The sequence below is a fragment of the Podarcis cretensis genome (genome assembly GCF_951804945.1).
Source record: "Podarcis cretensis genome assembly, chromosome: 9".
NCBI classification, from domain to species: Eukaryota; Metazoa; Chordata; class Lepidosauria; order Squamata; family Lacertidae; genus Podarcis; species Podarcis cretensis.
The window spans coordinates 69965370-69982680 of record NC_137178.1 but is presented as its reverse complement, the minus strand read 5'-3'; the positions used below and the strand labels follow the sequence as shown (position 1 = coordinate 69982680).

General features: G+C 45.0%; 1 protein-coding gene and 1 pseudogene across 10 annotated transcripts in view; one reads left to right on the top strand and one right to left on the bottom strand.

Annotated features, from left to right (window-relative positions):
• Positions 1-17311, top strand: part of KCNIP4 (potassium voltage-gated channel interacting protein 4) — a 447477-nt gene that overhangs the window by 257301 nt on the left and 172865 nt on the right. The window lies entirely within an intron of this gene.
• LOC307224101 (large ribosomal subunit protein eL32 pseudogene) lies at positions 8311-8913 on the bottom strand (annotated as a pseudogene). Its single transcript has one exon. The product of its transcript is annotated as a large ribosomal subunit protein eL32 pseudogene (transcript).

Sequence of the window (17311 nt, the reverse complement as noted above, 5' to 3'; positions counted from 1 at the left end):
ACCCCAGCCACTCTGGGCAGTTCCCAACAGAATATTAAAAACACAATAAAACATCAAACATTAAAAACTTCTCTAAACAGGGTTGCCTTCAGATGTCTTCTAAAAATCAGATAGTTGTTGATTTCCTTGACATTTGATGGGAGGGCATTCCGAAGGGCAGGAGCCACTACCGAGAAGGCTCTCTGCCTGGTTGCAAAGATTAGCCTGCTGCTTCTATATTACTGCTATCATAGCATAGCATAGGATTGCAGAGTTGGAAGGGCTCCCAAGGGTCATCTAGTCCAAACCCTTGCAATGCAGGAATCTCAACTGAAGCATCCATGGCAGATCGCCATCTAACATTTGCTTTGAAACCTCCTCTGTCCTCCTTGAATACTTTTAAAAAAATGACTTTTTACATGTCAAGTTTCACTTAGCCCAAAGGATATACCGTATATACTCGAGTATAAGCCGACTTTTTCAGCATACTTTTTATCCCCCCTCAGTTTATACTTGAATGAGGCGGGCGGTGGTGGAGGGTCGAGAGGTGAGAAAGGAGCCTTTTCTCGCCGCTGGTCCCGCCACCCGCCTCTTACAAGGGCAGGCACAGGAGCCACGGTTGGGAGAGACGCTGCGCTGCGCTGTGCCTCTCCCAATCAGGTTCCTATGCCTGCCCTTGTAAGAGGCGGGTGGCGGGACAAGCAGCCTGAAAGGAGCCCTTTCGGGCTGCTTCTTCTTCCTCCGCCGCTGCCGCTGCCGCCACCACCACCCGGTTTGTGGTGTGGTGAACTGGCTGATACTCGAGTCAATATGTTTTCCCAGTTTTTTGTGCTAAAATTAGGTGCCTCGGCTTATATTCGGGTCAGCTTACACTCGAGTATATATGGTATTTCCTAGATGATTCAATTGTCTTAAGAGTCTTGCCTCCCTTGAAGCCTGAAACCTAATTTGTATCTGACACCTGTGCAACATCTTTGGCATGTACAGCAAGCAATGTTTGTTGCTGTGGATTGTAACAAAGACCTTGGCAGTAAACAGGTAGTCCTTTTAGAGAATTAACATACAGGGCACCTTCTCCATGGGTTGAAGTCCAGGAGGGTGGCTGTGTTGCAGCGAGCACAAAAAACAGAGTCCTGTGAAACCCTAAAGACTAACTACCTCCTGCATGAGGCTTTATACTCTACAGCCAACTTCATCAAATTAATGAACATAAAAGGAGTCTGTAGGATCACACCAATGGCCCTTCTTGTTCAACATCCTTTTCTCACAGTTGCCAACCATGGAAAGTCCATAAGCAGGCCCCAAGCACAGAGGTGTTCCTTGGTCGCTGCTTCTATATGAATCCTTTTGCATTTGACTTTGACACCTTTCAGGGACGTGGGTGCTGTGGGTTAAACCACTGTGCCGCTTGGGCTTGCCAATCGAATGGTCGGCGGTTCGAAATCCCTGCGATGCGGTGAGCTCCCGTTGTTCGGTCCCAGCTCCTGCCAACCCAGCAGTTCAAAAGCATGCCGTTCAAGTAGATAAATAGGTACCGCTCCGGCGAAGGTAAATGGCATTAGGATAGGAGAATTTAGTGTTTTAATTAGGTGCTTATGATAGGCTGTGAACCTTGCACGTCCCAACCAATGGTAGGCAAGGGTGGGATTTGCGCTCAGATGAAGGGGTTATATGCTTGTGTTTTACTGAAATTGGGTGTGCCTCGTTTGGACACCCATCCTTGCAATTATGTTTCTTGTGATCACTACATAAACTTTTTTGCTGCTTCACCAACTTTGCTCCAATTTTATTTTGAGGGTCCCAGGACCCCAGGGTCTTGGGACCAGCATTTTCATATCTCACAAGTATGTAGCTGCTAATATATAATGATGTGAAAAGAAAGGATCACACAACCCTAGCACTAACTAAATCATTGGAGGCTGAGCTGTTGTGCTCATCATAGTGGCAATTCCCTTAGCAATTTCCGCTGTTCGACTTCCAAGTTCGACTTCCCAAACTCATAAGGCAAGATTCACTGAAAACCCTACCTATAAGCAGCGGGAGAGTCCTCTAAACTTGATAGTCATTGAAAGCAATTAGAAGTTCTTTTCAGTTAAAAAGTAGAGGGCATGTGGAAGGAATTCCTTACATTTAAAAATAATAATAAGCATATGAGCTGTTTGCACTCTTCCCCGCCTCTATCCACCAATCACAATAGCCCTAAGAAACTGTGCCACAGATTTTTGCCCAATCCCAGCTCACTCACCATCCAGCAACTCTTTCACAAGTTTTTCCCCTGGCAGCAAGCAGGCACTGGTCGTGAGCAGAGGCTGAATGATCCGTGGATCATCATTGTGGCTTTCACTGTGCAATTACCGTAACAAGATAAGTGTGTCATTGGCAAGCAGAGCCGTCTTTCCCATAGGGCTTAGTGGTGCGTCGTGCCAGGACGCCAGCCTCTCAGGGGTGCCCCAGCAAGTGGGGGAGCTGTGCGGCTTTGCCGGCAGCCTCCCCTTTCCCTGCATGCCCGCCAGCTGCACCCCCCAACCATAAGGCTGGCAGCTTCTCTCCCAAACCTCCTCGGGAGGAGAGCAATCCCCGTAGAAGCTTAGGATGGAAGCTGCACCTCGCCAAACATAAGGCTGGCATGCGTGCAGCTTCCCTCCCAAGTCTCCTGGTGAGGAGAGTGATCCCCGCAGAGGCTTAGGATGGAAGCTGCGCCCTGCCAACCATATGGGTGGCAGGCGCGCAGCTTCCCTCCCAAGGCTCTGCAAGGATCACTCTCCTTCCTCCCTCAGAGGCTTGGGAGGGGGTGCAACTTCACTCCCAAGTATCTGTGAGGATCACTCTCCTCTCGAGGAGGCTTGGGAGGGGTGCAACTGTTGGCATGCAGAGGGCCGGAAGGCCAGCTGCCAAGCCCCAGCTGAGCCGTCTCCATCCATCAGCCTGTGCTCCAACGTAAATCAGCGACCTGGGCTTCAAAGCCAGGGCACACTATCAGCAGAGAGAACTGTGCACACAGAATAAGTGTGAGTGAAAATTTAGACCTATTAAAATGCTATGGGTTGAACTTGGGCTTCAGCATTCTGTACAGTGGTACCTCAAATTAAGAATTTACCATAATTCATTCTGGAGGTCCGTTCTTAACCTGAAACTGTTCTTAACCTGAGGTACCACTTTAGCTAATAGGGCCTTCCGCTACCGTCACAACGCCACCTGACGATTTCTGTTCCCATCCTGAAGCAAAATTCTTAACCAGAGGTACTACTTCTGGGTTAGCGGAGTCTGTAACCTGAAGCATCTGTAATCTGAGGTACCACTGTATTACCGAGCTACAGTCCTTCCCCAGAGGAAGGGAATGATGTACCCACTTGCCCTCTCTGAGGTCTGTGAATCCGTTCACATTTATGTTCAAGGACAATGTAGGAAGTGCCTACAGAGGGTGGTGAATACAGCACAAGATATTATGGGCTGTCCCGTGAATCCGCTGGATGAAATAGCAGAAGAACATTGCCTCAAGAGAGTGAGGGAAATTCTCAGGGATGATTTGCACCCTGGCCGGCACTTTCTTGATCTCCTGCCCTTGGGCAGAAGATATAGAAGCATGATTAGTCGCACCAACAGGGTAAAGAACAGCTTCTATCCGTGGGCTGTTAGGCTGCTGAATGAAAAGATAACAACAGGTTTGGTGGGTGTGGGTCAGTAAACGAGGGGAATTAAGACTAAGAGAGCTGAGTGGGGGGGTGCTTGTGTAATCTCACTGTATACAAGTTGTAAGGTAAAGGTAAAGGGACCCCTGACCATTAGGTCCAGTCATGACCGACTCTGGGGTTGCAGCGCTCACCTCGCTTTATTGGCCGAGGGAGCTGGCGTACAGCTTCTGGGTCATGTGGCCAGCATGACTAAGCCACTTCTGGCGAACCAGAGCAGCGCACGGAAACGCCGTTTACCTTCCGGCCAGAGCGTTACCTATTTATCTACTTGCACTTTGACGTGCTTTCGAACTGCTAGATTGGCAGGAGCAGGGACTGAGCAACGGGAGCTCACCCCGTCGCAGGGATTCGAACCGCCGACCTTCTGATCGGCAAGTCCTAGGCTCTGTGGTTTAACCCACAGCGCCACCCGCGTCCCCATACAAGTTGTACAAGTGACAATAAAATATTTCAAATTTCTATTTTTTTAAAATGTAAACTGTATATGTGATTGGTATCCTGCATTTTGCAGGTGACACATCAGTAGGATAGTGCAGTATAAGGAGGCTGGATGAGGTCGTTGCCAAACAAGGTGGTCGAAGCCAGGTTCCTGCAAGGCGTGATCCACCCACCCCTATTGAGTGACAGTATCTCTAACCATTCATGTTCAGCAGAAAAACACACCTGCAGTTTTAAAGAAACGTTTCATTGCTGTCTTCTGCAGCTGTAGATAATTTTGACCCAAATTCTACCACGTTTCATTAACATACCCCATTAGGAAACGGTCGTAATTTAACGTTGCTATTGAAATCAAATAGCCTCGTAAGGTTTCTGACCTCCTGTAGTAAAGTCTGATGGGATTAACAAGAAGGGCTTGTCCTCATCTGCCTTTGCCTTCTCTTTAAAGTCAAGGATTTTGATCTGAACCTGTTAAATGTGATACTCTGAAGATAAAACTAAGTACTGGATTAGTAAAGCGGTCATTAAATGATCCCTTATCTGTGGGTAAGCAGGCATTTGGAGAAACTGAATAGGTTTACAGTAGCTGGAGAAGAAGTAGTGGCTAAGAAGAGAATTTGCTGGGAGCCAGGAAGCTCCAGTTCAAATCACATTCCAGACAACCCATTTTAGGCAAGACTATTATCTCACCAAGGGACGCGGGTGGCACTGTGGGTTAAACCACTGAGCCTAGGACTTGCAGATCAGAAGGTCGGCGATTCGAATCCCCGCAACAGGGTGAGTTCCCGTTGCTCAGTCCCTGCTCCTGCCAACCTAGGAGTTCGAAAGCACATCAAAGTGCAAGTAGATAAATAGGTACCGCTCCGGCCAGAAGGTAAACAGCATTTCCGTGCGCTGCTCTGGTTTGCCAGACCAGCATGTGGCTGGGGAAACTCAGCCAGATGGGCGGGGTATAAATAATAAAATTATTATTATTATGACCCGGAAGCTGTACGCCGGCTCCCTCGGCCAATAAAGCGAGATGAGCGCCACAACCCCAGAGTCGGCCATGACTGGACCTAATGGTCAGGGGTCCCTTTACCTTTACCTTTTTAATATCTCACCCTCAACCCCTACCTACCATATGGGGATAATATTGCTCATCTACCATGCAGGCTCCCGGGGCTGGCCTTAGGGGTGGGAAAGTAGAATGATATCCCTGACCAATAGGCTGAAGAAGATGTCCCAATGACTTGCATGGCTCCATGTTTGTTATCCCCAGGAAATCAGGGCAAAAGAAAGAAAGTGCCAAGTGTCTTCAACCATTCTTTCAAGGTTGTTTGGGTATTAGCTGCAACAATGAGCTTCCATCAATGAACTTTAAAGTATATTTCTGTTTCTGTTTCAGTTTGATATCATTTCTAGATAAAAATCGGTGGAACACAACTTTGCTTTGAGGCAACATTGCTGAATTAAACCACAAGCCCTACAAATATTTAAAACACTATATGCACTTTAAACAATAAAACAAAAAGCTGTAGGTCAGTTTCCACACTGGATAACTTTTTTTCCTCTCCTATATTACTATCAAAGAGAACAACACAAACTTCTTTTCCGTATCATGCAGAGAAAGAAAATTATAACAAATCCAAAATATCCCGTTGAACTGATAATGGATGAGACCTTTAGTTCCATTCCAGAGCAAACTTTGTTTAAGACGAGAAATAGCAGTTAACTTGGAGACCAACACAACCAGGCCAGAATGACAGAAAAACTGGAAATTGCTTTACAATATTTTTATATACATTTGTTATTTTTGTTGGGGTTTTTTAATATTTTGTGTTATTAATTGATATATCACAATAAAGAATGCTCACCAAAATACTGCAAGCAAAAAAAATGCATATGTTCACCCTTCACTTTTAACTGTGCATTATACATATTTTGGAAACCAAGAAGAAAAAAACCTATTTTGTGCCTGAATTTAAGTGTCTCTTTAAATGCATGCAATTTCATTCAGGTGAATATTCCTAACAGAGAACAAGAACAGAACTTTCTTTATGCCACATTGAAACAGGGGAGGGGGGAGCATAAAAATCTTTCTGCAAGTTAGCTACTGTACTTTTACTTGTTTTGGAAACCAAAAGTGAACAAGTCTTCATTCCCCCAGGGATGTTTTGAGTAAGTTTAAAGTGTGGCAACTGTTTTGGTGTTGCGAGGTAGGAAGATATTCACTTATCCTGGGGAGTAAATACTGTACCAGCCTGGGATCTTATAAGACATTATCCAGCTAACATTAGTCATGGTTAAGTTTGATTGAAACGGGTGTAATGATTTGGTTGTGAAGCCTGTTAGCATTGCTGCAGAATGCAGCTCTCACCTGACAATATGAGGGGCAGGTAGACAAAATACAATTTTGGGTTGCCGTATTTCAAACAGTGGAAATCCAGACAATTGTTGAGCCGTTTTGGCAAAATCGTGGGGGTGGGGTAGGGGAGCCGTTTTTGAGCTATTTTCATGGGAAATTGGCAAAAATGGCACTACCAACATGGGCTGCCATTACTACAAGGCTCCATTATTGAAGAATCCACAGAGGATAATGAAAGTTACTCCCCATGCAATTCCTCCCTCCCTCCCCCGGACAAAAAAAAGAGGAGATTGGTATGTTCCATTTAATTTGAAGCAGGAAAACACTGATACAAAACAAAAAGTTTGATTACAGGAATGCAGGTTCTTTCTTTCCCTCCCACCAAACACACACACATTATAAATATGATGTTGCTGTTCAAAGTTACAAGACAGAAGGGGGTACAGTAATTTTTAAGTTTCTTCTTTGTCTTCATATGCCCAAACTTGCACCCTCCAGATGTTTTGGAGAAGGGAATTATTGTCCAAAACAGCTGCAGGGTGATAAGCTAGGGGAGGCTGATCCACAGTTGTGGTCTTTTGCAAATGATCCAGTTCTCCTTATCTATTTCTGATGAAGAGTTTTAATTAAGCTTTTGTGCCAAAGGTTGATTGTATGTTAATCAGCTCAAACAAACCAGAACTTGAGAATCTTGAGATGCATCTACGGTTTATTTTTAGATTGAGAGTCAGCGGTGAGGTGAAATTAGAATTCTGTATCTCAGCTGCTCAAAAGCTGGAGGCATGTTTATGTTCCACTCAGTGAGGCTGGGGTTTGGGCTGAGTATTATACAGTGGTACCTCAGGTTAAGTACTTAATTCGTTCTGGAGGTCCGCACTTAACCTGAAACTGTTCTTAACCTGAAGCACCACTTTAGCTAACGGGGCCTCCTGCTGCCTCCATGCCGCCGGAGCACGATTTCTGTTCTCATCCTGAAGCAAAGTTCTTAACCTGAAGCACTATTTCTGGGTTAGCAGAGTCTGTAACCTGAAGCATATGTAACCTGAAGCGTATGTAACCTGAGGTACCACTGTACTGGAAATCAAATTGATAGTCAATAGCAAATAATGCCATTTGTGTTTCTTAATCATCTCCAGAATTTATGGAATATTTATTTATTTGTTGAATTTGTATCCCTACCTTTGTCTCCAAGGAGTCCAAAGTGGTGTTCTTAGTTCTCTCCCCTCCCCATTTAATCTCACAAGAAGCCTGTGAGGTACGTTAGGCTGAGACTTAGTGACTGGTCCAAGGTCACCCAGTAGACTGAGTTGGGAGTTGAACTTTAGTCTGCCAGGTGCTAGTCTAAGGTTACCAGATGTCCCCGTTTCTTGGGGGCCAGTCCCTGGGTTTACAAATCAGTTCCCTGACAAAATCCATCTATTTAGTAGGAAGTTGAAAAGTGTTCCCGGATTCACTGAAAAAAATCTGGTAACCTTATGCTAGTCCAACAGTCTAACCACACTACACCACACCGGGTGACTCCAAACACGATCACTTGTGGGTGACCTAATGAAAATCATGAAGTATACAGTGGTACCTCGGGTTACATACGCTTCAGGTAACAGACTCCGCTAACCCAGAAATAGTACCTTGGGTTAAGAACTTTGCTTCAGGATGAGAACAGAAACTGTGCTCCGTCGGCACGGCAGCAGTGGGAAGCCCCATTAGCTAAAGTGGTGCTTCAGGTTAAGAACAGTTTCAGGTTAAGAACGGACCTCTGGAACGAATTAAGTACTTAACCCGAGGCATCACTGTAATTTGCTTTTCAAACTCCCAGTAGCTGTGGAACTGATTGTGTTCATTTTGGCACGACTCTTACCTCTTTAATGAACATATGAATCTGAACTGAGTCAGACTACCCAGTGTAGCGATAGCTTCTTTGGTACTGCTACCTGAGATCCTTTGTTTTTTGTTTTTTTCCAACACGTTTTGACTTTTTATTAAATACAGTTGTACAAGAGCAACTATTTTTTCATTTTCCTCACTGCGCAGTCTGGCATTTAGATTGGTGGCTTTGATAGCAAGCTGAGCAGCTCTTTCCACAATAATCTTCCAATTCTTGGATGAAATATTGCAGGCAATCTCTGCACAATAGGACTTGTTGCTCATCATCAGCACCTCCAGCTCTTTGACGTTGTGGACAAGGAACTTTCTGAATCCTAAAGGCAACATGTGCTTTGTCTTCTTACTGCTACCATACCCAATGCTGGCCATCAAGATTTGGCCCTTGAACCTTCTGTTGTCAATAACTCTGGGCTTCAGCCAGTTACACTGAATTTTGACACAGCGATCAGATTGATGGTGGATGGACTTCTTGGTCCTCTTCTTGATGATCTTGGGCTTGATGCAGGGTCTGAGGGCCGGCATAGTGTTTGCTGAAGAATGGCAGCACCCGTGCAAGGAGTGAACGTGGAGAGAAAGCTGAGATCCTTTTTATTTAAGATTCCAAGGGTAGATCCCAAGTTCGTTCAAAACATGAACTTCAGCTCTGAGCTTTATGTACTCCCCTAAAAGTGCTTAAACTACCACTTCTGATTTCTCTAGTTCTGTAAGCAGGTCTGTAGTTTTGACCTGGAAACTCTCATATTCAAGGTAAGAATAACACCCCTAAGAGCAGTGGTCTTCAGATTATTATTATTATTATTATTATTATTATTATTATTATTCCCCGCCCATCTGGCTGGGTTTCCCCAGCTACTCTGGGCGGCTTCCAACAAAATATTAAAATACAATAGTGCTTCAGATATTAAAAGCTTCCCTAAACAGGGCTGCCTTCAGATGTCTTTTAAAAGTCTGGTAGTTGTTTTTTTCTTTGACATCTGGTGGAAGGGTGTTCCACAGGGCGGGTGCCACTACCGAGAAGGCCTTCTGCCTGGTTCCCCGTTACTTCACTTCTTGCAGTGAGGGAACCACCAGAAGGTCCTCGGCACTGGACCTAAGTGTTCGGGCAGAATGATGGGGGTGGAGATGCTACTTCAGGATTAGCAACAATGGAAAAGCTCTTTCTGGTGTAGAAAAAAAACCCGCTACTAGATATGTGAAATATGTGGTTCTTTTCGAATTAAATAGTAGCTGAGCCAGGAAGAGAATCAGGATTGTGACCAAGGAATTTATCTTTTATTTTCATGCTGATGAACTGCCACCTTGCTGTGGGAGGGCAATTGTTCTCTGTGCCAAATTGATATGAAATAACAACTTTAGGACTGCAATGTGTGTGTGTGGGGGGGGGGGGGAGATGTTTACATCCTCTCTGCTTTTTACCATGCTCCTGATATTCAGTCCCAGTAACTGCTCTGTAAAAACAACAAAACACAACCCAGATATGGGAAATGAGACCATGCATTTCATGTATTGGGATGCCAACTCGAATAAAATATTGTGGGGGGTGGGGAGGTAACCCCTGTCCCACATAATCGCATGACGGGCACACCCGCACCATTTGAATGGCAATGCCCATCAACTTTAGGGCCCCCGGTGCCCTCAGATATTTTATTGGGGGGCTGAAGGGACCTTGGCCTCTAGGGGTTTGCTGTTATGTCAGGTATTGTCTACTGAGCATAATTCGAAATCCATAGCTGCTAAGAAGTGTCGAATGTATTTTTAAATATTTTTTTATAATAATATTTATTAAAGTTTCAAAAAAATTACAAAGATGAAAAAAGAAAAAGAAAACAAAAAAATACAAAATCCAGAAAAAGCAAAAAAGCAATTAAAAACATTTCAATCTTTCCATGTCTTGTCTTTCATTTACTTATTTCCCTGACCTCCTCACACCTCCCTCTTTTGTATTCTAGTTCAATAGTTGTTTCAGCAAGTCCTTACCCTTTTTGCATTTATCTTGATACTTTGTCATAATATATTATAACTTTACATTTTTACATGTTAACAATCCATTTTTACGTACCCCTTAACCACATTATTGCTAAAACCACTTAGCTTCATTCCAACCTCCCTCTAACATTCCTTAATTTTACAGTGTTTCTGTAAATAAACTTTAAATTTCTTACAATCTTCTTCTACCGACTCTTCTCCCTGGTCTCGGATTCTGCCAGCGAATGTATTATTGGGTATATTCTTTTTTATTATTATTGGGTATATTATTCAGTTTATTTATTTGTTTCAATGTGAACTTGGTGTGTGCATCAGAATCCTGGAGGGCATTCGGATTGTCTATAGCTGCAGACTCTGGTAGTGGAAGAGGGTGGTGTGATGACTTTCACTGATTCTCACTTTCCCCTGCAGATCCCACTGCAGCCCTCAAATTTCCTGGGGAATTGTTGGAACAGCATAGGAAGTGGGGGAGCTGCAGAAGATTTGAAAAAAAAACCCATTTCCCTCCCCCTTCTGTTTACAGAAGCCTCCACTACACCAAATAGCCTTTCTGTAGCTGGTGGGCCCCAACTGGAAACAACCAAAGGACTTGAAAGTAAATTTTAGTTTTCTAAAGATCTAATGATCCAGTCATGGTTCCATCCTGAAGGGTATTCTGTCTGGCCACTCAAGCCTGTACTGCTTCATTTTGAGTGCATTAAGAATTTCAATTAATTTCCACCTCATCAACGGAACGGAAAACGATCATGAAAGCTATGAACATTTTGAGCATCAGTCCAGGTGATGTTGCCAAACCAAACTGGCAAGACTAAAGCAATCTGTCAGCTGTCAAGCCACGGCATTGGTGAGGTGTAATTCATAATGTTCACCATCTGCGTCTAAAAGCATTTTCACAACCTGTGTTTAGATTTGCTTTGGGGGATAAGCTTTAAATCTCCTCTTTGAAAGTCACTGACCTAATGCACCGTGTTTCAGTTGTTCTGCTGAGGACCATATGCTTCCGACGGAAAGTATTTAAAACTGAGCTGTTGATATGTTGAAAAAGCAATGGAGGGAGATTAAGCAAAGCTAATTGACCCGAGTCCATCATCTGAGAATTAAGCTGCAATAATTACAATGACTATAGCATCTTTAGAGATGGGTACTAAAACTCGTAAGTAGGGCTTCCAAAGCATTACTTGAGCATCATTGAGGGATGGAACTGAAAGTATATATTCTACTCACTTTTGTGCCCCTAACTCATGCAAACATATGTTGTCATTGAAATCCCCACCACCGCCCAACCATGTAAGCTATGTGGGTGCATCTTTACATTTTTCATATTTTTTTTCACAATGCAGCAACTGGCACAGCAATGGTTTTAACTAGTTAAATGATGGAAGAGGGGAGCTGTTAGCAGAGGTGGGGGCACATTTTGTTTCCACTGCTAAAATCCAGAACATCAGTTTGCATTTCTTAGTGCAGATAGAATGGATCAGATGTGTAGAGATCTTTCCTATTCTACTTAATTCAAGAGGGTTCTGGAAGCTTCTCTGTGTGAAAGAAACAAGCGGAAGGTTCATGATGTTTGGGTTATTCCTTCAGAGAAGCTGAGTACAGCTGGCTTAAACTGGTTCTGTTATCTCTTTCTGCCAAGGTCATGCTGACTATAAAAGTGAGGCCAGAAGGAGCCTGGGTCTTAACTTTCTCTTTCTATCTCTATTCCTTCTGGTGTGGTACTCTGTACATAGTATGCTTAGCGTTAAGGTTTAGGCTTATTATAAGTTGTTGTAAGTTTCAGTTAAGTCTGCTGCAATTGGATTTCTTACGAAAAGTGCCAATCCTGGGTGTACTGGATTTGTGACCATGATGCTCATTTGCCTTCAGTAGCAGTAAAGCTCTGCTGGATGAAATAGAATTGCCTCTGGTCTATTTTTGGGGGGAATCCTGCAACGTGTTTAAATTTTTACTCTGCTAACTATGCATTGGAATCTATTCTGGATCAATATTGAGTAGAATTTACATGTCATATTTCACATAGGAATATAGCGGAAGCGCTCTGTAGGGGCCCAAACTCACTCTTTAAGCTGCTCCCTTTCTGTCGAACCCCATCCTAGATTTAGTTTTTTTGGTTGACATCCTACCCCAGATACGCAAGGCACTTGCTTTTGAGGTTACCCTGATCTTGGAGGCACTCCTTTAAAGTCCAGTATGAGATGACTCCTCTCTGGGAGTAGGGTGGAATGGGAGCTGAGCTCCAGCGGCACACCGTCAGTATGGTTAACCAAATTTTGTATTTTCCTGTGTGTGTTATATGCATACCTCTGTATGTAATAACGCTTCATACATTTGTGACAAATGGGATCATCTTAATAGATGGTCCTGGTTGCGGGCAGGCTCTCAACCTGGTCCCCCCCCCACCCTGGCGTAGGTGGAGCTATCGCACACATGCCAGGGAGGCACTACAATTACCCAGGGCTATTGCCCAATTATGTCAAAAAGTGATAGTGGGGGAAAGTATAAAAGCAGCACGATGTGTGCTTGGCTCCTGCCTCACGTTGCTGAACACCCGCCCACCCTCCCTTTAATTTAGCCTTGCTTTGAACTTTGGTTGGTTGCCCGGCTTGAGTCGGGGGTGAGGATATTTCACCCCTCCCATTGCAAGAATCTGCTGACAATGTTTCAGAAAGGAGGGGACGGATTTTGCTCATTGCTTCTTCCGCTCCAGCCTGACTTCAAAGGGGGAGTCTGAGTGTTAACTGTGTATAGATAAGGTCACTGCTCATCCAGCTGTAACACTCAGTGCAGTCCAGCGTCTCCATTTAGTCTGTAGTTAGTTTGTATAGCAGCTGTAGAGAATAAAAGAAGCTATTCTACAGAAGCTGTCGTTCGTGTGGTTCATGCTCTGCTCCGCTCCGCTGACTTTTGGAAGTGAGTTTGGTGCTCACTGCTCTGAGATGTGAGTCCACAGCGCTTAGACCTGCTTCCTGCGTGGAAGTGCTTTCCAGCTCGCCTGGCCCAGTCGGAGCTGAAGAGGTTGAGCCCAGTCAGTGGCACTGGCTCAAAGGCGAAGCTGACAGGGGGCTGGGTAGGAATTTTTCCATTTGGCAAATTAGCATGGGCCACTTGGTTTTTGCCTACCTCTTAGCAATCATCACAACTTTGTAAGGTTTGGCGGTTAGGCATTGGCTTATGGTGAATGGGGGTGGGGAGGTTGGCCTTCCATTTTCAGGGGTATTCCATTAAAGGAAGCTGGGTCAGGTCTCTGGGAACACCAGGGGAGATGCAGGCGGGTTCCCCCAAAGCCATTTCCCTTTGGGTGGTTTACCCTTACCGACTTCCTGCAAAGGGGACAGGAGTCAGATATAGTCTTGCCAATGCCTAAGCCAATACCGCTCTCATTCCTGTAATCAATAAAGTTGTGGCCAAATTTTTGCCCAAAAACCTTAAACAAAATATCTGTGTCTGTTTGAATTTATTTATCTTAATGGGGGGTCTGCTTGAGGGTCTTGCCACGCAAGTACTGCGTGATGAATTTGAATCAAGCGCCCCGATTTATTCTTCTGATGCTGTAGTATTTTGCACACCCTCCAAGGCTTCAAGAAATTGGTAATAGCCCTTTAGCAACAAGCTACCTATCCTATCCACAGGTAGGAACTTGATCTCATGTGTTCATTTAGATGCATAACCTTTCCTCTCCACATAGATCATGGTCAAAGTTGTACAAAGATAAATGACTGTCCTCAGAGGATTCAGAATCTTAGGGACAGTTCACACACTTACTGAATCTTACTTATGCAGGCAGCTACTAAACAGAACCACCTAAGTATGTTTCTGTGCCTATGATGATATGGGAAATGCAGGTGTTTCATGAAGTTTATATCCATGCATCAGTATGTCCAGCTGTGTGATTTTTTTCCCTTTTTTATTTCTTGAGACAGGATTGTGCACTTTAGGTGTCTGCATGTACCACTCTATGTGCACAACATTTGCATTGCCCATTACTCCATACCTTCAGTATGTGTGTTTGTGTACTTGTGTGATTGCGGCTCACTTCATTTGAACTAAGAATATTGTGCAAAGTGGCTCCAAGTGAACAAAACAGGGAAGCTATTGAGACGAAAGATTCCTACTTTCTCTCTCTAAGAATTGGTGTATGGGAGAACTGTAGAATTTCTCTCCTCCCACTTACTCATTCTATTCCCCCCCCCCAAAAAAAAATTACCTCAGCTCATCTTGGATAGATTTCACTGGATGACCTGAGCAGCTCTGTTAGCCAGCTCTTCTGACACTACCCTTCCTGTCCCAAACTTCCAAACATTCGTTTCTATTCTCTTCTGTTGTTCTTTATATTTCCCCAAAGGTTTTGCTTTCGTGCAAAGATGCCATCAACACTTGTTCCCTGGCCTGACTTCATTTTGTATCTGGTATGCTACTCTCGTTTCAAAGTTCATGTAGACCAACTGGTGGAAAGTCTGCCCTCAAGTCAGAAACTGGCACAGTTTAGAACATGGCTAAGAGTCAGAAAGAGAGTGTAGACCTTAAAGGACACTCAGATCCATCATAATGGAGGAATAAGTCTCAGGGATGCCCACACTCCTGACCATACCACACTTTCTAGGCAGAAAGTGACGTCTAAGTGCAGTACTTTTGTCAAAGCCACTTCCGAACTGGAGAGGAGGTGGAGTTGTGGGCTTCACGTCCTCTCCACGTGCGCGGGGGCTGGCTCTCAGCCCCCGCGTGATTCAGGGATTCCCCGGCCGCGTCATCCCCTGGCCAGCCAATCGGCTTACTCTATTTATCACTGGCACAGTCGGGGATCTCCCTCTTTTGCCGCCTCAGCTCAGCTCATTGGGTTTCCCACCCTCCTGCCCTTAAGGTTTTCCTTTGACCTTGCTATGGACCTCAGTTGATCGCCGTTGAGGGGTCTGGTAGGAATTTTTTCCACTTGGCTAATTGGCACCAATGGGACGCAGGTGGCGCTGTGGGTTAAAGCCTCAGCGCCTAGGACTTGCCGATCGAAAGGTCGGCGGTTCGAATCCCTGCGGCGGGGTGCGCTCCCGCTGCTCGGTCCCAGCGCCTGCCAACCTAGCAGTTCGAAAGCACCTCCGGGTGCAAGTAGATAAATAGGGACCGCTTACCAGCGGGAAGGTAAACGGCGTTTCCGTGTGCGGCTCTGGCTCGCCAGAGCAGCTTTGTCACGCTGGCCACGTGACCCGGAAGTGTCTCCGGACAGCGCTGGCCCCTGGCCTCTTAAGTGAGATGGGCGCACAACCCCAGAGTCTGTCAAGACTGGCCCGTACGGGCAGGGGTACCTTTACCTTTACCTTTAATTGGCACCAGCCACTTGGTTTTTCGCCTACCTCGTAGCAAATCGTCACAACTTCATCGGCATTGGCGGTTAGGCATTGGTAAGGGTATTGTTATGTAGATGGGGGGGGAGGAAGTGCCATCACCTGTCCCGCATAACGAAGGGTAGTCCGGTAAAGGATTCCAGGGGACATGGCCCTGTCTGAAGCCTATGGAGGTGAGGGCCTAAGGCACACCCCCGAGCGGTGACCCCGGGGGAGTTCCTAGTTGATGTGCATCAGCAGGACTCCCCCTACTGGTGGCTAACCCTTCCCAGACTTCAAGCAAACAGGCTGAAGCCAGATAGTCAGTTAGGACCAATGCCTAAGCCAATACTGCTCATCATCTGTAACCAATAAAGTTGTGGCCATTTTTAGCCCATTAACCTAAATAATCGTGTCCTGCGTCTTTATTTCCACCAGGGGGAGGCAGGAACTCGCCACGCAATCTGTACTTAGATGTTTCCTTTTCCCACTACACACCCTACACTTTCAATCCAGGAAGACCTCAAGACGTCAACCACACATCTCTGGGAACCCCACATACAGAACACGAGGGAAACATCCTGCTGTCATTACTCAGCAACTGGCATTTTGCCTCTAACCCTAGAGATTGTATGCAGCCATCATAACTAGCAACTATTAATATCTTTATCCCCCATGGATTTATCCTGGCCTCTTCTAATGGCTCGATGTAATCAAGGTGGCCTGACCTTTTCTACGTAGTTTAGTAGAGAAGGATCTGCAAAGGGAGAACTAGGTTTTAAAATAATGTTTCTGTTTGGTGACATTTGAATAAAGACCTGTGATTCCCCCCCCCCCTCTATGTTTGGGGTTTGTCTCACTTACCCTGTTTCTCCTGATGGTTTGGGTTGCAATCCTGATGTATACTAGGGACAAGCTTTTACTGAGTGACAGGTTTATTATGGATATTTGTCACTCTAGATCCTGGTCATTGAATTGCTCATAATCTTCTTGGACACACAGGCTACACTAGAAAGGAACCAACAATCCATTTCTCAAACAGTGTTACTTCCCTTTATACCCACCTTACTACAGGAATGCTAAATCAGGGTTGAGCCCAAATTTCTAAGAAAAATGGTAGAATTTATTACATGTTCAGTTAAATACATGACCACTCTGGACCATGAGCTATAAAATGTGTTTTATGTGAGATGGATACAACTACAGTGGTACCTCAGGTTAAGTACTTAATTCATTCCGGAGGTCTGTTCTTAACCTGAAACTGTTCTTAACCTGAAGCACCACTTTAGCTAATGGGGCCTCCTGCTGCTGCTGCGCCGCCAGAGCACAATTTCTGTTCTCATCCTGAAGCAAAGTTCTTAACTCGAGGTAATATTTCTGGGTTAGCGGAGTCTGTAACCTGAAGCGTATGTAACCCGAGGTACCACTGTACTGGAAATGCCAGGAATACAAATATGTGGCTACAATAACCACCAACACCCTCTCAGTTTAGGTAGAATCCAAAGAACCAGAGTGGACTATACCACTTAAGGCAGTTGGGGGTGGGGTATGCCACAGGCGAAGGAAGAGGGGGGAAGAGTTCTTCCCCATGGCAGTGAAGATAACTCTTCCTGGTGGCATTCACAATGTTCCTTTCAGAAACCCCCTGAGAAGGTCACTCTCCTACATGATAT